Below are 23,467 nucleotides of genomic sequence, written 5' to 3' on the forward strand. Positions count from 1 at the left end.
GTTTTATATCTGAGGACAATTCAACCTATCTATCTGTCCTTTGTGAAAATGAAATTCATAATTTTCTCTAGGGTAGGAGTCTCAACAGTAAATTCTATCAGGGGTCCTCTTCTTTATTCTACCATGAACTTGATTTAAAATAAACACCAAAGACTCCTTGAAAGACTTAGTAGTATGTAGCCCAAGAAGTATCTGCATAAGGAGTAGGAGCAGATCACACAGCTGGCCTTTGAGAAGATGGATGGGACATTATCAATAGCAATAATATCTAGCAGTTATTAAATATTCCTATGTGGGGCTACCAGGTGCCTAATTCCAGGCAGCACCTTTTACATCACTTTAGTTGCCAATAAAGCTTTTCTGGATAATTCAGCAGGGGCACTGCTACTCTTTTCCAGGCAGTTTGTTCAACACTGCACATGCATTATTTCATGCATAGTATTGAAAGCAATACTGAGGTATGAATAATAAATGGTAAGCATTTATTGGATAATTATGTTCTGGAAACTGTGATGCAAATGTATTAATTAACAGTTCTATAAATGTTGGATGATTAATATTTCTTCTCTCATTTTACAAATGAGAAACTGGGTTTTAGAGTATCTAAATGACTTATTCAATAGCTATTGAGTGATGGGGCCAAAATACAGGGATATGTATTGATTGCCCAAGATGGTAGCTACCCAACCTTGAGCCTGTTATCAAAATTCTTCCTTGCATCAGTTAGCTGTCAGACATGTCTTCAAGTTAGTATTCACTGGCTATGCTTGAGTTTCTAAAAGATGGCCTTCACACAGGCTGCTGAATACAGCCACATAGGTTGTCTACTGCATGGATTAGGCAGTGTATGATGCTCCAGAGCCATGCAATTTACTACTACGTGCACAATTCCCCTAAGCAGGCCCAGTCTTTTAGGAAGTATGGCTTCTGGAAGAGCATTCTCAGAAGTGTGTGGTTTCTAAGAGTCCATGTCCTTTCTTCATACATATCACAGACATGTAGTTTACACATTCTGTAAACATCTCAGGCAGTTGGTGAAACAATATTAGTTGTTAGAACCATGGGACTGTAACCTATGCATGCTGACAATGAACATACAACAACAACAAAAAAACAGATGCCCTTTGTAAAAACTAAATGCAAGTGAATAACAGATAGCTCCACTGGCATTAAGTACATGACACTTCCTTTATCATGAGTATAGGACTAAAGCCCATAAACGATAAATCCTGAATGTGTTCACGATAAGGTCCCAAGTGGGTCTTACTCCTACAGCCTTTCAGCATTCCTCCACTGATTTAAAACAAAAGACAATCAAGGGTGGGTCTTAGAATAATTATTTTATGTGCTGAGAGACACTTTTGGTTGACCACTCAACTGATTCTGTTCTTCCTATTTCTGGGTGTTGTTTCACCATCCTCCATATGACTTGGAATTAAATTCTGATTAGTCTAAGTTAATCATATGTCCCATTTCCTTGCCAGCAATTGGTTAAAAGGTGGGTATCTGGCCCAGTTCTAGACAGTAGGATATGAGAAGAGACCTGCTGGAGGCCTTCTGGGAGAGGGCTCCTTACTCCTAAAGAGAGATATAAGGGGAAGAAGAATCCATTTTGTTCCTTCCACTAGTCTGGGTTCCTAGAACTATAGCATATCTTGCAAGCTAGAGAAACTTCGCTTTTCCTGTCTTGAGGCTTTTAGAAAACTTTGCATTTAGCTTTTATTTTTATCAAGATATATGTGCATACTTGAAAAGAATCAAGTGATCTACAAGACTTATTCTAATGATAAACAACTCTTTGACTCACCCATTCCCATTCAATTTATTCAGCAGAGGGAGCTGTTTTGAATTCTTAGTTTTCTTCTGTTTACCTCCATGTTTCTAAATATAACAACATTGCTATTTCTTAAATTTTAAGTTTTAGATATTTTTAAACTCTCTTTGATGAAAGACGATTTAACTCTTACAACTTCCACATGACTTCTACCAACAGCTCTATCCTCCTAACATATTCATTCATTAAATATTCAGTTTTTACAGCTGAGCCAAGTGGGGCAGATCACATTGTCTTCTTTTATCACTTTTGGTCTTCCTTAGAGTTAATAGTTGCCTCAATATTTTCCTTTGCATAGTTTTGTTTTTAAAATGTATGCCGCCAATTTATTTCTAAGTTCTTTAACAACACTGGAAAACTGCTCTCAGTATGGTCAAGCTCACCATCTATCAGCTCCATTTTTTCTACGTAGTGTCTCAATGCTGGCAAAGGAAATGACAGCCTATATAATGAAATTCAGAGGAATGTTAATGTGTCTCCCCTTCCTCTTCTTTAAACATCTATGCCATTGTCTATATTGATATTTTGTATTTTTCTTTATTTTTTTCTTTTAGAGACAGGGTCTCATTGCCACCCAGGCTGGAGTACAGTGGTGCAATCAAAGCTCACAGCAAGCCTTGAATTCTTGGGCCCAAGGAGAGTTGAAATAGGCCAAGAAAGGCTTGATTTTGGCCCGCTGAGTAAGATTTCATGCAGCACCCTGTCTTTCTCCTTCTGCTATTTCCAGCCTTGAACTCCTGGGCTCCTCCTGCTTCAGCCTACCAAATAGCTAGGACTACAGGCATGTACCACTATGTCTGCTAATTTTAATTCTGCTTTTTGTGGAGATGGGGTCTTGCTATGTTGCCCAGGCTGGTCTTGGATTTCTGGGCTCAAGAGATCCTCTCATCTTGACCTCTCAAAGTGCTAGGATTACAGGTGTGGGCCACCATTGCCAGCCTTGGATTTTTACTTTCAACACGTCATTTCCTCATATTAGTCATGAGGTTCTCCTGATGACCGTCTTTGAAAATGTGTGCACACGTAACAGGAAGAACATGTTGAGTCATCTACCTGGTCACGTGTGTGGGTCTCACATATCTCTTCTTCTGTGGCTGAGGGAGGCAGTGGTGAAGAAAAGAGAATGGGCAGGCAGTAACAGTGATGAAGCCAGCTCTTGTTTTACAGATTCACTCTGCACAGCTCAACCAGAGTGTTCTCTATACACTTTTTGAAGCACCAAGCAAAGGAGGGAGCGTTAGTCAGATTTGAGACAGGTAACATTTATGGCCTTTCATCCCTTGGAATGCACAATAAATGGGTCTTGCCTTAAAGGCCACCACTATCAGTCTAGTTTGTGTTTCAAGACTTCCCCCATCACAGGTGAATAGCAATGACCACACATACACACACACACACACACACACACACACACACACACACACACACACTCTTCCATGAACATGCAAACATATCTCTATACATAGAGATACATCTAAAGGAGAGTTGAAATAGGCCAAGAGGGGCTTGATTTTTGCCTGCTGAGTAATGCAGCATCCTGTCTTTCTCCTTCTGCTATTTCCAGTAGTGAGTAGAATAAAAAAGCTGAGAGAAACTAATATTAAAACAATTATGCTTTCCTGGCATTCAACTGTGCACCTCCAGACATACAAAACAAAGTCTGAATGGCAAGTGATGCATAGAATAGACAACCAGATCTCCCTTTGTCTCAGTTTTTGGTTAAATGTTTAACAAATTTGACAATGCAATATCTCCATGGTCAATATTGACATGATCATTAGGCTAAGGTTTAACATCCCAAGGCTATTGTTTACAATGTTTCTCCTTGTTTGGCTTGGATCTTAACGTATTATTTAGTGAATACACAGATAAATTAATCTCAGGGCTAGCTAGTTCCAGACTCACTTGGTCTCTTTTATTTGCTTTTCCTCGAATCCCTCTCCCCATCTGGTTATGCTTCCGAGTATAGCTCAAAGATCTGCAAGAATGTGCATTTAAGAAAACAAACTTTTTTTAACTCCCACTACTAAGAATAACCACATTCCATAATTTGCCTGGGAGCAAGAAGCCAGTGGGTAAGAATATAAAAGCTGACCACAACTGGGATTCAGAGAAGTACAGATATTTATGAGGAATTGGATAGACCCTGATAGAAACCAGATTGCAGGGGAGGAATGATATAGCTTTCATGAAAAACATCACCAGAAGGAAGGAAGGAGCTGGCTTAATAATAGTGGCTAAGTCAGAGGGAAGAGTATTTCTAAGTAAGCCGAGGCTGTGTTTAAATGCATCCCAACTTAGCTCCCTGAGAGTGACTCAGCTCCCTTGGGAGGAGAGGTGTATTAAACATTCAGTAACTGTGTATTGGGGGGTGGTGGCAAATACCAGTGCTGGAAGATACCCTACTGTTATAACCAGCTCCCCATGCCCTCAGCTAAAAAATCATCATCCCAGAGAAGAGAGAGGCAGGAATTTCTTTGCAAGCCAGAGAGAGATGAACGTCAGACATCTGGAAAGAAAAGCTGAGAATTCTAAACAGTAAAGAGGTGAGCACAGAAGTCTGTGACTTGTGTGTGTGTGTTTGGGGGTGGAGCGGAGGTGAGAGGGTTGGAAGTTTAAAAAAGGGTTGGCAGTACTCTTTTTGAGCAGATTTAAATTCCATCAACTGAGGTAAGCATTAATACCTAGTGGGCTGGCAGGGAAGCTCAGGGGTGGTCCACTGCCCAAAGCAAATAAAACAAATTCCATCTCCTGTTTACAACTCTCTTGGGAGTACCTGCAGTAAGACAATAAGCTCCTGCCATTCAGCAAGAGGAAGTTAATAATACCGCCGCAAATACAGGGTCTGACCTATAGGCATTCAACTTAGTATCCATAAGTGGATAAGGTTAGGGAGCATTAAGGGGTTTTGTATATTTATATGTACATTTATATATACATGTGTTTATATATACACATATATACTGCATATATGTCACTTATAACTACATAAATTTATATGAGCCTCATCGATAACAAAAGCTAATGTTTGCTCTGAAACTAAAATGCACCGAAATTTGAGAAATGGTAATCACTATATGCACATAAATATCAAATATATTTTTTCTTTTACAAATGAATCATGTCCAAGAGGGAACTAAATGCATGTATTTCTTGAATGGAAAATGGTAGTAATACTTTTTCTCTGGAGGCTGTCATATCATATGGTTTTCATAGTTAATACTAAATAACAATGTTGAGATGAAGAATAGTGAGGTGCCACCCCTCTCTGCCCCAGGGGACATGGCTTTAGGCTTCTCTGTCAAATAGCTCTCGCCATGTGGTGTTAGCAAAACTGTGTTATTTCCATTTCAATGAAGAGGGTACAAAAACTGATAAACACGCTAAAAGCCAAAATTGCTGTAGATTCATTAGCTTTAATCATATTTGAGCCACAAATATGAACTCCATGTTTCCCTTCCCAGCCATAGCCTTGGAGATCTGAGGGCTGCTAATTGCTCCCACTGGACGGCTTTGTGGCTACTCTGCCACCGAGCACCCCTCAGAGCCAGGAGTCTGTCGCCTGCCACATCTGCCTGGTCTCCCTTTGTAATTGGGTGCATCTTGAGAAAAGCTGGGAAGCTTGGGCAACAGCTTCCCCCTTCCCTTTTGGTGAGATAACCAGCTCATTAAATCTAAACATGAAGGGCATTTTACTATGAAGAGTCAGACCCAAAGATTTACTTGCCCATTTTTCACCTGCTTCCCCATCCTGCTTATTCCTTTGTATTCGCTAATGGCCTTTCTCTAAGTTATATAATCCTGTCACGGGTATAAAAATATCACTCCAAGGCTGCTCATTTGGCCTAAATCATTCAGCCGTTAGCAGTGGCAGGGCGAGTGTCTGAACCACCCCGGAGGCAGGAGGACAGCTGTCCCACTCACTATTTGTTGTCACAGGGCTAAGAAATGCAGAGATTTTAATAAGATCATAAAGTAGAGTGACATGGACTGGTATGATAGGTGGTTTTCATTAGCATTCAGAATGCCTGGGATAATAAATTAGAGCAATTGAGCAGAAATGGGCAATTTGATTATTCAACATTTTTCAATACCAGCCCAAACAGCTGGACCCAGAGCTGTTCTGCTGACTTCTCCCCATGCAGTCCGGCTGATAGGGCACAGGTGAATGCACAGCTATCATTTTCTCCTACCCAGACTCCAGACTGAGAGCCTTGGACATTGTCTTACATGCTTGGTGAGTGTGAATTGATGATCAGGAAGAGGAAGTCTTCATATATCTTTGTAGTGGAGGTGGCAGGATTTGACTGGCTGACTTTCTTTTATGGCAACAGGCCTATGCTTATTGAGAATCCTGGTGCAAAACAACATGAGGGGAGGCCCTACACACACAGCAATTTACATTCCTGGCAGAAGGGTGATTAGTCAACTTGTTTTTCTCGTGGAAACTCTAATGTAGTGTGAGACTAGCCTTGAATTTATTCACTCTAGCTAAGGGGTTGGGGGCCAAATTTCTAAGCACTGTTATCAAACTATATATACATATATATATATATATATATATATATATATATATACACACACACACACACACACACATAAATATGTATAATAAACCTTTTGTGTAAATTGATTAGATGAAGACGCATCAGAAACAATCATAGAATTTTATATATGACACAGGATCATTCGAACCACTATAAAATCCTCACTGTTCTTTTGTGCTTCCTGTTTGTTTTTATTGATATTCCATTAAAATAACTTTAAACTTTTTGTTAATAAGAGGCTGAATGGAAAGTTCATCAGAACTGATAAATGTACAATGGCTTCCTTAGATATTTTCACAGGTATCTTTGAGGAAGTTTAAAGCATGTTCAGAGCTACATCATGGCTTTATGAGTGCCTGAGCCTCAAGGTTGTGTTTTGACAACCTGTTTTCTTCATATCATGGTATCTTACAAACACCATGTGGTTCTACTGCTTTTGAACAGAAAGCCTTTTGCTCTTCTTGACTTGTCTTCTCATTAATGCTAGACACTTGGCCTCACTTCCTAGTGTCATGGTGGGGCCTTATACTTTTAATTTGAACAGTAGAGCAACTCCAAAGTGTTCAGTGCTAAAATGGATTATAATGCCACATGTTTAAAAATTTACCAATTGGGCCACAGCAGCTCTACATATTGATGTATAATGGAGGGCTATTAATCATCTTTCAATGCTTTTTGGGGTGTGGTTATCAGTATATATATGTATGTTTAATATGTACATACACATATATGCATATACATGCAAATAAATTTTGCTTTTGAAATAGCTTAATTTTAAAGTTTACCCACCCATCCAATAATCATGCCAATACATTTCAAACTACTTTTCACAGATGTTTTAATAGTAATATTATAAACATTAGCATTATTAGTGTAAGATAGACAGAATCTGTCTTAGTCCATTCGTGTTGCTATAAAGGAATACTTGAAGCTGGTATTCCTTTATAAAGGAAAGAGGTTATTTGGCTCACAGTTCGGCAGGCTGTACAAGAAACATGGCCCATCCTCTGCTTCTGGTGAGGACCTCTGGCAGAAGGTGAAGGAGAGCTGGCATGGGCAGACCACATAGCAAAAGAGAAATCAAGAGAGAGAGGGAACAGGCACTAGGCTCTTTTTTGAACAACTACCTCTCATAAGAATTAATAGAGTAAGGGTCAGGCACCGTGGCTCATGCCTGTAATCTCAGCACTTTGGGAGGCCAAGATGGGTGGACTGGTTTAACTCAGGAGTTCGAGACTAGCCTGGACAATATGGCAAAACCCTGTCTCTACCAAATATGCAAAAAGTTTTGCTTTTTTTTTGCTTAAGCCCAGGAGATCAAGGTTGCAGTTATCTGAGATCATGCCACCGCACTCCAGCTTGGGTGACAAAGTAAGACCCTGTCTCAAAAAAAAAAAAAGAGAGAAAGAACTCATTACTTAGAAGAGGGCACCATGACATTCATGAGGCATCTGCCTCCATGACTCAAACGCCTCCTACCAGCCTCCATTCTAACATAGAGGTTCAAATTTCAACATGAGATGTGGCAAGATCAAATATACAAACTTCAGAAGCATCCTATATTAAATAAATATTTGTATTATATTTTCCCCCCTCTCCTTGTTCCTTTTAGCAAATTCTGCTTCCTTTTAGTTCTTCAGCCAATAGCTTAATAGTTTCTCAGAAGGTGTGGACTGGAGCAGAATGAAAGCCAAGTGACCCAGGAAGAACCTTGGGAATAGAGCTCTGCAGTGGCGGCTCTGAGAGTCCTGCCTGAAGCTGCAACACAGGAGGAAGCTTATAGGGCAGTGGCATGGAGCCTTAATTTTGGAATATTAAAGAGATGTGCTCTGAAGTCCAGAGTTCAGTTCAAATCCTGATTTAAGTACTTACAGAGGTGTGACATTTGATGACGAAGTTGACTTCTGAGCACTGTTTGTCCATGTACAAAGTAGGGATAATAATTTAGTCATGTCATGGGATTGTTGTGTGGCTTAATTATGTGTGAACTATTTAAAGTAGCTCAGGATGCAGAATTTAGTCCTCTCCTCTATTAATATGCACTCCCTTGGTGGTCTCATGTGATCTCAGGACTTCAAAATACCATCTGTATACTGAAGACCCCCAATTTATACATCGAGCTAAATTTCTCCCCTGAACTCCAGACTTGTATATCAAACTGTGTTCTAGAAATCTCCTCTGTGATGTCTAACATGCATTTAATAACATATCCCAAACTGAGTTATTTATCGCCACCCCCTCGTCAACCTTCTTTTGTAGCTGTCCTCCTAGGCGAACCTACCCTCCTCATTCCTCAGGCCAGAATCTCTGGAGACATCCTTGACTCCTCTTTTTCTCTCAAGCTCCAAATCCAAGTCATTTGTAATCCTTTGGGGTCTAACTTCAAAAGAATTCCAGAATCCTGTCACTTCTCACTATCTCCTCTGCTAAAAATCAGCTTGACATAGTTGACATTTATAGAATACTTCATCAAACAACAGAAGAGTACACATACTTTTCAATTGCTCCTGGAACATTTACCAAGATAGGCAATAGACAGAGACATAAAACATATCCCAACCCCTGTTATCTCTTTTCTGGTGTGATAGATAGCTGCCATTTGCCCCTCCTTAGCCACTCACTGCCCACCATACTTTTTATCTTGTGTCCTGAAGGCAAACTGGTATGAGCTACCTTAGGGGTCAAAAAAAATTCTGTAGAAGGCTAGATAGTAAATATTGAAGTCTTTTCTGGTCAAACGGTCTCTATTGTAGCAATTCAATTCCACCATTATGGTGTAAAAGCAGCTGTAGATAAGAAAATTAAGAGCAAGAGTGTATTCCAATAAAGCTCTCTCTACTAAATCAGGCAGTAGGTCACGTACCTACAGTTAGATGACATCAAGGATTTCCCTTGCATTCCATTGGGATTCCACTGGTTTGGTCAGTAGGGTATATTAGCAAGATATGAAAGGAGGAGAGAAGAGAATGTTGGTGTGTTTATTCTACAGGCACCTGCAGGGTTCCTGCAGCTGTTACTGAAACACCAGGGATTTGATGTAGGTCCTGCTGCTCTCTGCACAGAAATCCAATCACTGAGACAATGAGTATTGCCAGGAAAGAAGGCTTTAATCAGGTGCTGCACCTGAGGAAATGGGAGATCAGTCTAAATCCATCTCCCTGACTGACTACAATTAGAGGTTAATATAGCAGGGAATAAATGTAACTTGCAGGAAAACAGGAATTGGGGAGGGGTAGTGAAGAGGAGCTGGTCAACAGGAAGCAGGTGGTTGGTTTGGCAATCACAGTGGGCGAGGGGTCTGGGATCTCATTGTCCAGACACAAGAGATCTGGTAAGTTTCAATTCCTTTCCTTAATACTATCTGGGAGGCTTGATGGTTGGTTTCCTGAGAAAGGAACTCAAATAATACAAGTGTAACTTCCTCAAGTTGCAAGATTGGGAGGGCTAATTTCTATCTTTATTTAAAAGAGACCATACACATCAGTTTTCTGGGACAATTGGGCAGGTGTCACAGCCTGGTTGTACCACACCTCAACCAAAGTTCTCAGCTCTCATCAGGGGGCCCTCTCCACCCAGCACTCTCTGTCCCAGGTTCCTTCTTGCTCATTAATTCAGGTCTAAAGGTGGTATAGTACCTGCTCTGTTCCATTGGTTTCCTGACATCCTGGCCATAGCTTTATAGTGTAATAGCACCTTTATTAAACTGTTCTTTAGATTACCCAGTGCAGTGTACCAGTGCTGCTTCTGGGATTCTGACTAATACATGTACAATAGTCCTAAATCTAATCCCCCTCTCTCACCCAGTCTGTGTGTGTGTGTGTGTGTGTGTGTGTATTTTTATTGATATATCATAGTTGTACAAATTTTGGAGGTAATGTGATATTTTAAAGTATACAGTGTATAATGATCAAATCCAGGTAACTGGGTTACCCATCCCTCAAACATTTATCTTTTTTTATTTTTATTTTTATTTTTGAGACAATCTCGCTCTATTGCCCCGGCTGGTGTGCAGTGATGCTATCTCAGCTCACTGCAACCTCTGCCTTCTGGATTCAAGCAATTCTCCTGCCTCAGCCTCCCGAGTAGCTGGGACTACAGGCACACACCACCACACCCAGCTAATTTTTGCATTTTTAGTAGCAACAGGGTTTCACTATATTGGGCAGGCTGGTCCCGAACTCCTGACCTCAAGTGATCTGCCCACCTCAGCCTCCCAAAATGCTGGGGTTATAGGTGTGAACCACCACGCCCAGCCTGTGTTGGCACCACTCTATCTTTGACAGAATGATCCTGCTAAAACCAGTAACTCCAGGTCATGTCCTTCATCTGCTCTATACTTCAGTGGCCCCTCAGTTTCCCTCAGAGCAAATGGCAAAGTTCTCACATGGCCTGGAAGTGAGGCAAGAGAATAGAGTCTAGAGGCAGAGAACTTAAGGACAATTCATATAGATTTCCTAAAGCTGAATCAAAGGAAAACACCAAGGTCTGAGGTTAGGGAATCTGAGGCCAATTTGTGATAATTTCCTAAAGTTAAATCAAAGGGAAAACACCTGGGTCTGGGGGGGGCAGGGACCTTAAAGCCAATTAACACAAACTTCCTAAAGCTAAACCAAAAGGAAAAACCCCATCTCCCCACACCGAGAAACAACGGATCCAAGGTTACTCTCCCTACCACCCTCCCGCTTCCACCACGCCTCAAATGGAAGGAAGAGTGCCTCGGATTGGCCTCGGGGCCAAGCACAGGCCATCCCTTCATCTGCAGAGGGCACCAATTCACCTAAGCCTTTAATTAGCCACAGGGCAAATCCTTCATCCCGGTAAGGGGGTAGCCTATAGGGACCTCAAAAGGAGTACTTAAAAGCCAGAAAACGTTGTAACCGGGCCTTTGAGCCACTTGCTGGGGCCCACTGCCGCCCTGCGGAGTGCTGTCTTGCTTTAATAAATCTCTGCTTTCTCTACTTCCTTCCTGTGTTTCATTCCTGTGTTGTTTGTGCATTTAATTCTTGGTTCAAAACGCCAAGGATCTGGACAGCTCACACTCAGGGCCTTCCTTCCGGTAACAGGAGGGCTCTGCACTTTCTGCCCCCCACAGCCCAGGGTATCTGCATTTCTCAATTCTCCCCTCATGCCATCCCTCAGTCATGGGAGTGCCTCGGGCTTGTTCCTGCCTCGGGGGCCTGGCACTGGATGTTCTTCCTGCTGGACAGGGTCTTTATTGCAATAATCATAGGGCTTCCTCACACCACTTTGCTCCTTCCCTCAACTTGGCCCAAAAGTCAATGAGTCCTCCTCTGGCTGCCCCATTTAACATTTTTAATTTTTTAATTTTTTTATTTCCATAGGTTTTTGGGGAGCAGGTAGTATTTGGTTACATATGTTCTTTAGTGGTGATTTGCAAGATTTTGGTGCACCCATTACCCCAGCTGTACACACTGCACTCAATTTGTAGTCTTTTATCGCTCACCCCCTTCCCAACCTTCCCTCCCACCCCGAGTCCCCAAAGTCCATTGTATCATCCTTATCCTTTTGCAACCTCATAGTTTATCTCCCACTTATGAGTGAGAACATACAATGTTTGGTTTTCCATTCCTGAGTTACTTCACTTAGAATAGTCTCCAATCCCATCTACCCAGAGGAAAAGAAGTCATTATAGGAAAAAGATACTTGCACACTCATGTTTACAGCAGCACAATTCACAATCACAAAAATGTGGACCCAGCCCAAATGCCCGTCAATCAATGAGTGGATAAAGAGACTGTGGTATATATGTATGTGATAGAATACTACTCGGCCATAAAAATGAATTAATGGCATTTTCAGCAACCCATTTAACATTTTATGTCCTCACTCCTCTTTCATTTCTAAGCCTACTTTCTTAGCTTAGTTTTGTTTGATATAATGCTTAGCATATTCTAACAGGCTATATAATTTACTTCCTGCTTTTTGTCTCTTTCCCTACTGCACGTTATGCTTCACTAGGGCAGGGATTTTCATCTCATTTGTACATTGATGAACTTTTAGTATCCAATCCCTATGACAGCATAGGCACCCAGTACATGCTTACTGAATAAATACTGGTTATTTATGAAAAGTGCTAGACTTCGAATTGGGAAACCTGGTCTGAAATTAAGGTTCTGCTTTGTGTTTTCCATCATTCCTTTCTTCCCTCCAATGTGGTTCCCTTTCTTCCTCCAATAGCCCTTGAAATAAGTGATTTTATAATTGCACAGGGAAATTAATAGAAATCTAAATTTTTTAAAAAGTTATTCTCACCTTTTCAGCCTCTCAAACTGATGTCAATATTCAGTATTTCTTTCCAACGACTGTTCGTATGCAAATACAATCTTATAAACATAACAAGGGTACTCTCTGTATTTTACTTTTGGCTTATTTTTTCCACAATGAAAATGGCTTTTCTCCCTGATTACACATACCCGTTTATTGTAAGACAACTGAATGGTGAATAACATAAGAAAAAGAAAATAAGCAATATTAAAATCTTACCACCTGAAATACCACCATTAGCATTTTGATGATCATCTGTATTTGCTTCCCTTTAGGCATCTGTATTTGTATGTATGTCTATTTTCTTTTTAAACAGAAAAAGGACTGTAAAATGAATTTTATTTATGATAGGTCATTGAATCTATTTAAAAAATATATATGAATACAGCTTTTCTAAATAGGAATATTAACCTGGTATATAACATTTTATCCAAAATTTTCTCTAGTTTGCTTTATTTTTAGGTTGAGATTCCAATATTTGTTTTTACCTAAAGGAAGCAGTTTGTGTAATCTCTTTCAAACTTGAATATCATCTATGGACCATTTTAAAGTAAAAATAAAATTATTCTAAATCCTGAGCACTGATTCTATGGACCATTTAAAGTAAAAATAAAATTATTCTAAATCTTGAGCACTGATTGTAGTTATTTTGTTGGAATATTAATGTATATTAACATGTAACTCAACTTTTTTTTGTTTATAGCTCTTATGTAAACTCAAAGCAAGTTTATAAATTAAATATAAAAGCAACACTGCAAAAATCAATAACATTCAAATAACATTAACATAATGCATGATGCTATTTTGATAAAACTAAATTTATAATGTTTAATGATTAAATGAAATCACTTAATCATTATAGGACTCAACTTTGGCCCTATATTTAATCTATTTTTGCTTAATAATACAGAAAATGTAAACTTGTAATTGTGTTTTACCAATTAAAATTAATACCTTGAAGGCATTGTTGGCTAGTTCAAGTTAGACCACATGCTTAATCAAAACTTCCACCAATCAATTCATGATTACCAATTTTAACGAAGTTTCATTCTATAAAATTGTCTCATTCAATTAAAGATACTAGTAATCTTAGCATTGTGGCATTATTAAAGTCTACTTTCAAATGGTCAGTTTTTATCAGGATTACAAATAGAAATAATTGGCATTTCATTTTTACCCCTACCTTACTGTCACTTCACCAGCATGCACAGAGATGGGCATCTTTGCAGGATATCGCCTGGCAGTCTGCCAAAGGCCCTGGCAACTCTGGTGCAGCTTTAGTTGTATGATATTGCAGGACATGGGATGGCTCCACTTCTTACTCCTTTTCCCTATTTAAAACAAAGTAAAACACGGGTTTGTCAGGTGTCCTGTGACATTATTTGGTTATGACTCAGAAGGAATCTGCTCATAAACGTAAACTTGGACTTTCAAGTTACATAATTATGACATGGTTATATTTCATTATAAGTTGGCCACAGTGCTGATGAAGGTGCTTATCTTTTACATGTAGATTACTGCTGTAACTAAGCACATTATCTAACTTTGCTGGAGACCTCACTGGGTTGAGGGAATGGGAGTTCTGTGTCCCAGATGGGAAAACACAGACATGATGGGTTTTAGAATCCAGATAGTCTTGAGCTCAAATGGTAGTTTCACAACTTGATAAGCTATGCAAACTTGGGCAGTTTACTTAACCTTTCTGAACCTCATTTTTCTTATTTGTAAAATGATTATTATCCTCATGGCTCTCATGCGAAGATCAACATTGCAGAGTTGTGGGGAGGACTTAAGGAGTTAATCCATGCCAAGTGTCTGGATAGGTCCAAGTGTTACCTTTCCGTTCCAATATAAATGGTACAGCTAGTGGAGCCTCTAGCCCCAGGGAAAAAGTCTCAATAGCATCAACAGTTCGTTTACTGAGTTCCTAAATCACTCCGCAGAGTGGGTGATTATAGACTTAATCACCAGTTAGATATTAAGACCTAATTTTACAACCACAACACGCATAACTTTTCAGCAAGCAAGGGGATAATCTTTTTGCATATGAACAGTCCCTGATCTAATAGAAGCATTTTTCTTTTTTAAGGTTAAGACCCAAACTCAGTCCAGAGACAGCAGGCCAGTTTAATATGCATTCAAATTACGTGCAACACTCTTAAGGAGCAGTGTTCAAGGCAGAGGAGGATATGAGGTAATTAAGAAACTTCTGTGGATGATTAAATGTTCAAACATGCTGTGGACAGCTTTCCATATCTGATGACAGTAAAAAAAAAGAACTAGGGCTGATTGTCATGGCTTCTATTTAAAGAGCAGCTTTTATTTCATTCATAGATATTTATCCAGACCTACTTTTTTCTTCTAAGCACTTCTCTTGAAGAGTAGATGGTAACATAGCAGAGAAAATCATGCATAGATACATGGACACAAGGCAATATGAGACATGCTGTATTCCTGACATCTGCTAAATGCTGCGGAGGGGTTGAGAGTTCTATGGATGGATTTAAAGTAAGTCTTTGCAGATCAAGCAGGCTTTTTTTTTTGCTTTTTAAATTTTTTCACCTGTACACTTTTGGAAGCATCGTGGACTTAGTACTTTCTCAGTTCACTTGCATTTTCTGTAGAGTCAAAAGTTAGATAATTACCTCAAGGTGGAGTCCAAGCTGATTCCCAGGAAGGTTTACATTTGAAGGAGCAGTGGTAAGTTCAAGAATGCATAGTACCCTGGACCTAACGCTAAGCTAGGAAAGGACCCACTCTCCTTTCAGCATGACAATGGCAAGTTTGCTTTTGTCTTCGAATGCACGCTTCCTGAGTCAGTGCAGGAGATGAACTGGTTAAAAAAAAGTGTCTACTTGGTGGTTAAAAAAAAAAGTAGAGGAAGAATGAGGAGCTGAATATAAATTGCCAGGGGAGGCTGGAAAGAAAGAACGGACGCTAACTGTGTTATCTATGTAGTAACGGAGGCCTCTAAGCTTGGCACCAGCTGACAGCCGCGTGCTGTAAGCAGGGATTAGATCCAGTGCCAGAGCAAAGAAATATTCCTGTCTCTCCCCACTGGCGCCCCGGACACCTACCGTCATTATTTCCATTATCTCTTCTTCCATGAGGCTACCTGGCCACCGCCAAGCTTTTCTCAGCTGACACTGTTGACTGTGTTTATTCAAAGTCCTTCGCGTGTATCGCTCTGCATCCCCGTTCCCCCCACTGGGCTGTGTGGGTCTGTGGAGCTTTATAACTTTCCTTTCAACAGCTGGCAGCTACAACTTTTTGACTTCATTAGGCTAATAGGCTGAATTATCCCTAATTTGGAGCACCTGAAGCGCTCCCCACCACCTCCCTCTCCCGTCTAACCACCTTTTCTCATCAATCAGGAGCTGAGTAGCAGGGAAGCAGCATATGGCGAGTCAGGCAGTCTTGGTCAGAGCCCTGTAGTTTGTTTTTCCATCCCTGCCGAATCACTGAACGGCTCAGACCGTTCCAATCAACACATCCTATCTCTGTGGTCAAGGCTGGTGTGAATGCAAGATGCCACTGCAGCTGCAAGGGCGAAAATGACCAGGGAAACCAATCATTCCTCTGCCTTTGGGGCATGTACCTTCCCTCAATAGGCAATTTCTTTTCTTTTTTTCAAATCTTTTTTATGTATTTCAATTTTTTAAAAATTTCAGCAGCTTTAGGGGTGCAAGTGGTTACATGGATGAATTGTACAGTGGTGAAGTCTAGGATTTTAGTGTGCCCATCACCCAAGTAGCGTACATTGTACCCAATAGGTAAATTTTCATCCCTCATCTCCCTTCCATCCTCCTCATTCTGAGACTCCAGTATCTATTATACCACTTCATGTGCCTTTGTGTGCACATAACTTAGCTCCCACTTGTAAGTGTGAACTGAGTATCTGGTTTTTTATTTTCCTGAGTTACTTCATTTAGAATAATGACCTCCAGGTCCATCCAAGTTGCTGCAAAAGAAATTATCTCATTCTTTTATATGGCTGGGTAGTACCCCATGATATATATACCACGTTTTCCTTATCCACTCATCAGTTCAAGGGCAATTAGGTTGACTCCATACCTTTCTTTGCAATTGTGAATTGTGCTGCTATAAACACATGTGTGCAGGTGTCTTTTTGATAGAGTAACTTCTTTTTCTTTGGGTAGAGGCCCAGTACTGGGATTGCTGGATCAAATGGCAGATTTAGTTCTTTGAGAAATCACCACCCTGTTTTCTGTAGAGGTTGTACTCATCTACATTCCCACCAGCAGTGTCTATGCATCCCCTTTGCACCACATCCACGCCAACATCTATTGTTTTTTGACTTTTTAGTAATGGCCATTCCGGCTGGGGCAAGGTGGTATCATTTTGTGGTTTTAATTTGCATTTCCCTGATGATTAGAGATGTGGAGCATTTTTTCATATGTTTGTTGGCCATTTGTATGTTTTCTTTTGAGAACTATCTATGCATATCCTTTGCCCACTTTTTAATGGGCTTGTTTTTTTTCTTGCTAAATTGTTTGAGTTCCTTATAGATTCTTGATATTAGTACTTCATCAGATGCATAATTTGCAAATATTTTCTCCCATTCTGTGGGTTGTCTCAATAGGCAATTTCCAGCCTAGAAAGTCTAATTCAGGGTTGTCCGTGGTGCCAAGCTTTGATTTCCTCCAGTATTCCCAGGAGGTTAGACTAAGTGGGACAGCGTTCTCTTTCATCCCTCTTCATTTTCCCAGGAACCAGATGGTTGAAAACTCACTTCGCTCACACAATCAGTAAGAAATGAAAAAAAAAAAAAAAGTTTTATTTTCCGCCTCAGAATCTCACCTGCATCTACTGATAGGGGCTTCTGGCCCACTCTCTTCCAGCTGGATTTCCTTAAAGCCCCCCAAATAGTTCAACACAGTCTGTAAAGTTGAACAAAGATCTTCCTACTATCCAGTCAGGCTCAAGTACCAATTTTCTTCCCAGAGAGTTTTCCCTAGAGGGCACTGAAGGAAAACCAGCACAAACACAACTCTTAAAATCTCTTGCAGATCCATGATGCTCTGCTCCCTGCAGTTTTAGCTGCTAAAGCTCTTTTCATCATACGGCTCTCCTGGAACCTCCCCTCCGCAAAAGCTCGGCCTGGAGAATGAGGCTGGGGAGACGAGAAAGGCAGATAAACAAGATTTGCTGTAACAAAAAAAGCCAAAACATCCATGACTTAAATCTTATAAGGGGAGTTACACTTTATAAAAGCAATTCAGATGCACTTTGTACATGGAACAGAGTGGAAATCGTTTCCTAGAGATAAAATTGGAGCACAGGAAGTGAACATCCATGCCAGAACCTTAAATTGGATGTTGCTTGGTTTTATTCCCCCTAGGTTTTGTTTTCCATAAGCTCTTATTTTACGGTTTATAGTTTAGTCAACCATATGCCCTAATTTTTCTAGAACAACCCTTGTTTATACCTGTTGTCATGACATAATTTTAAATAGAGTCTTCTTCCACTTGCAGAAATACTCCAATTAGGATAATACATTTTATAAGGTCAGCCTATAGTTGCTATTAACTCTCAAATCATCATTTGTCCCATCTCCCAACCTAAAGATGATAGGCAGATTGGATCAGTTGCTTTTTGAGAATTTACATTAATATTATAAGAGGAAAATATGATTTTAAGTCTCATTTCCTCTCTATAACTTTTTTCCCTTCACTTGGGGCAAAAAGTGATTGAGAGGCAGTGTGTTGGAAAGAGTGTGAAATTTGAAGTGCTACAGGCTTGGGTTTTAATCCCTCGTGATGACATTGACTCTAACCTTGGTCAATTAAGCTCTTCCTTTTCCTCATGCCTTCATTTCAAAAATGAAGCTAATTATAATTATCCTAAAAGGCAGTTGAAAGAATTATATAATGTAGGTATGGAACCTATCACAGTGGCTAGAAGGGGCAGCTAGAACTGTCAGCAAGAGCTCAAGCAGTAGATACAGCCACCATAGTGATAAACATCACAGGCAGGTCAACCTCAGGAGTAGCAGAGAAAAAGGCATGAAATTTGGGTCAGGGATCTCTGGTTATTGCTCTGCAGCAAAATACACAGGACAAGCAAGCCAATTCCCTCCCCTGAGTTTCATTTAGGCTGTGCCAAAATTGCAATTACAATTGACCCTTGAACAACATGGGTTTGAACTGCATGAGTCCACTTATTCAGATTGTTTTCAACTGAATGTTGATCAAAAATACAATATTCACCGGATGGGAAACCTGAGTATGTGGAGGGCTGGGCAGGGCCAAGCAGGGCTGAGCAGGGCCAACTTTGGGACTTGAGTATGCGTGGATTTTGGCATACACATGGAGTCCTGGAACCAATCTTCCAGGTATACTAAGAGATGACTGTAATGTCTTTTAATGGCAAAATAAAATAATACTTATGAAGAACTCAGTAAAGTTTATATGGCCTTAAAGTATCATTTTCTGAATGTTCTATCAATGCTCTTTTGGAGTATTCCTGCACACTGTGAGATCATGTTTGATACTGCAGTCTAAGAGCTGGGAGATACACTCAACTCAGAAATGATGGCCCTGGCTTGAAAACCCAAGGTCTGCAAGCAGTGAACTGGGAACTGAAGTTAATAAGTGGAGACTTATAGAAGCAAACAGGTTGTCAATGGAAGAAAGAACTCTAACAATCCAAGGTGTTGAAGGTACACTGTCCACTCTGTGTGGCTGACATGATTAATTGCTTACCCAGGAGCCATCTTCTCTCATTTTCTGGTAACAGACCCCTGATTTTTAGGTAGAAAGAGACCCTCCATATCAGTGGAAGCTGGCCCTGCATCCAGGCCCAGGCAATGATTCAATGATTGGTTCAAGACAAACATGGTGATCCCATTTTCCTGTGCCAGTGATCATCCTAGCAGTGGGGTCCTGCTCCCATTCTGGCCATAAGACGTAAATCCAGGTGTGGGAGATGGAGTGGGGGGTGAGGGACATGACTTGGAGATTTAAAAGATGCAGTCTGTCTTTCCTTTCATTCCTACTTGCTCCCATTCCTACTTCCTTGACTTCATTGTGGAAGGAGTTTGGCAGCCATATTACAATCAAGAGACCAACAAGCATGAGGATGAGCAGCCAAAATGGTGAAAACAGACCCAGTGACATTTCTGCACGACTGATCAGCGCAGGAGAATCTGCCACTGGTCCACTTAAGGGAGATAATACATGTACATGTGTTCTTTGTTCTACTCTTAGACATAAAGTCTATGACTTAACAGCAAGAAGCATTCCTGGCCGGGCGCGGTGGCTCACACTTGTAATCCCAGCACTCTGGGAGGCCGAGGCGGGTGGATCACGAGGTCAGGAGATGGAGACCACGGTGAAACCTCGTCTCTACTAAAAATACAAAAAAATTAGCTGGGCGTGGTGGCAGGCGCCTGTAGTCCCAGCTACTCGGAGAGGCTGAGGCAGGAGAGTGGCGTGAACCCAGGAGGCGGAGCTTGCAGTGAGCCGAGATTGCACCACTGCACTCCAGCCTGGGTGACAGAGCAAGACTCTGTCTCAGAAAAAAAAAAAAAAAAAAAAAAGAAGCATTCCTAACTGACATATCCTCATAAGCTAGAATTAGATCAATAAATTTCAAAGAGTGCTTAATAGTCTCTTTTATCTTCTGCATTCCCTTTCAGTTGTCTTTGACAATGAGCACGTTGATGGAATATCATGCTTGGGTCATGCAAAGAAGAAAATTCATCAGCTGTGGAGAGGACTCTCGCATATTAACAAAAACATATCCCTACTTATTTGTGAAGATAAGTGTAGAAATTAGGTGTAGCAAAAGATGTTCTCTAAAAAGAATGGGATTTTTAGATTCTCAATCAGTGGCTGCATAAAATCCTGCTGTGATGAAACCATGAAATGCAACTCAGTCAATTGGTCTGAACATTTTCAATTTGTAATTTTGGAGTCGGCTGGCATCCTTTATGTCTCCAGTCCACATAATATGCACATAAAACCAAGAGTTAAAAATAATAAAAATAAGATCTGAAAATCCACACTGGGCTTTCCTGTTGGTTGTGTTTCCATTTTTATGGCAGGATTAATATTTGACACATACCACCTCATTTAAAAAAAGTAACCTTGGAACACAGTGTCAGGTGGAGATATTTTGTTAAGAGGTGCTTGAAATTATGCAGCCATAAAGAGCATTCCCACTAATTATCTTGGCAGTCACGTTAGGCTGACCGGTTTGTCACCGAGTTAGGGGTGGGAGCATAGAGAGCTTCCTTCATGCTGTCTCATGCATTGCTTTACTCCATTTTTCTCTCCAACTCATTACTTCATGCTCAAATTTATGCAAAAGAGGGTAATGAGGTAGCCAAAGGTTATGGGAGGAGGGGCAAAGGGCTTTCAGATGATGAGAACATTGGTAACTAGGGAGGCCAGCCTCAGGCTGTCTGAAATTGAAATTTGGGGCTAAGTTAATAACTCAACCTGAGCACAAGCAATTTCACAGTAAGACTCCTCAAGGGTTGAAACTATGTAGTTTTACATAAAAGAATCTCTAGATATGACAGGAAAAACAAAGTTCAAGAATGTTCCATTGCAAAGTATCACCTTTTGGGCAAGGCAAATAGAAAGAGGTTGTGGTGCACCCATTATTCAAACTTTCCATAGAATATGCTTTCAGATTTTGATCTATAGAATGTGTGTTTCTGTATATAGTCTTAGGGATCAATAGTGATCTTGCACATAATTATATGTGCAAACAAACAGACACCTATTCTACAGTTATCCCCCTCATGACTGGTCCAGAGTCAGTGTCAGCTAGTGTCTTGCAAAAGCTCAGGAGCAGAGCAAGATGCTGACTGGGACCATGCCTGTGATTTTCCTTTATTTCTTTGCATTTCAGGGCCAGGAACATTGAGATAATTTCCCAAAGTCTACTTAAAAACACACTGGACTATTTATTTGTATTTTCAGGATGGGCATGTTTAAGGGAACACTCCCAGAGGGGAAAAAATGTCAAAGAACAACAGCAAATAAGTAAAAACAGATACCTGGGAGACAGTATAGATTGGTCTCTGAAGACACTAGCCTACAGCTATTCTGTAGACTGAAAGGTTATCACAATCCTTGGCATTAGAGATAGATGAGAATGAAAACAGAAAATACAATCCTATCTTTCTCCTAAACTATGTTTGCCCTTCCAGTATGCTGTACTTGATTATGTTTCAAATTAGTTATAACCTCTTGATAAGATCAACAGAAGGACACAAAATTGATTAGGAGGATTATAAGGTTGGCATAAGATGGCCAACTAAAATTCTTTGACCTATATAGTATGGGAAGCCATGGTTAAAATACAATTGATCAGAGGCTACACTGGGGATAGAAGTAATGATCTAGCAATATTTGCAATTTAAAATACTCAAACATTGGACAAATCAAAGGATTTCTTTGTACAAATGGAAGAAGACAGGATTTAAGTGATCTTTTGAATGTCAGACAGAAGCTGAACTAGAGCTCTGGTCTTGTGATGCACACTGCAGGGGTTTTTCACTACCCAGCAGTGCTCTCATGAACTGCGAGATGAGACAGATGAAAGAAATGGTCTCAAAGCTCCAGTCCAGCTATCTGTTGTCGACTGTGCCATCTCATTATCTGTGAGGGGACGTTGATAAGAGCCAACTTTGTCTACTGATAATGCATAGGTTGTTAGGTGGTCTATGTTCTTTTTAAGCAACAGTTGTTCCATGACTTCCTTTCTTCCAAGAATTTATTCACATCAGTCCAGAAGCAGCCACAAAAAGTGGAAGACCTCTTCCTCTCCCCTAGCACAACCAGGAAGAATAAAGATGTTTTATAAAAAAAGAGTCTCTTCTGTTTAAGTTGAAAAATAAAGTAGCTTTTAGTTACAGGTTCCTTTTTTCCCACTTCTCCAATAAGTCAGCCAGAAGTGTAAGGGCAGGCATGCTGAGCTTTATTAGCCAAAACTGTCTACAATTTGCCCCCAATTTCCACTCCCAACCTCATTTCTGAAAATTTCCACCACTCAAACCCTAAGTCAAACTGAACTGGAGTTTTCTTTTACAAATGCCCATTTTCATTCGCTTCAACCTCTAACAGCATTTCCTTTCTCTACATTTTTTAAACCATAAGGAAATTATCTGGCCTTCAGTTTCTCAGAGAAACAGAACCACAGGTGCAACCTCAACTTACCACTTCTAAATCACCAAACCCTATACATAGACCCATTTTCTCTTGCTTCTGATTTTTAAAATCTAAGGTCATGTTGTCCGGAGACTATCCTTTTTGCATTTCATGAAATATCATTCCTTGGTCATTTGCTTTTTCAATTGTATCTTAACCTTATCTTCCATATTACTGCTATCAGGATTAGAACAGGCTCAAATTTCACTCATTATAAAAGCCTATTAGTAGTAGACTGGATAAAGAAAATGTGGTATATATACACCATGGAACACTACACAGCCATAAAAAAGAATGAGATTATTCCTTTGCAGCAACATGGATAGAGCTGGAGGCCAATTTCCTTAGCATACTAACTCAGGAATAGAAAACCAAATACTAATGAATACTAGGCTTAGTACCTGAGTGACAAAATAATTTGTACACCAAACCCCCATGACACACAGTTTACCTGTAAAACAAACCTTCCCATCTACCCTGGAACCTAGAATAAAAGTTATGATAAAAAATACACATCCTCAATCTCATTTTCCTGATAAGTATGACCTGCTTCTTAAATATAGTTAATATAGTACTTTTACAATAAGTAGATAATTATGAACTAGTTATTTAATGTT

Source organism: Hylobates moloch, unplaced genomic scaffold (genome assembly GCF_009828535.3).
Source record: "Hylobates moloch isolate HMO894 unplaced genomic scaffold, HMol_V3 SCAFFOLD_22, whole genome shotgun sequence".
Lineage (NCBI taxonomy): Eukaryota > Metazoa > Chordata > Mammalia > Primates > Hylobatidae > Hylobates > Hylobates moloch.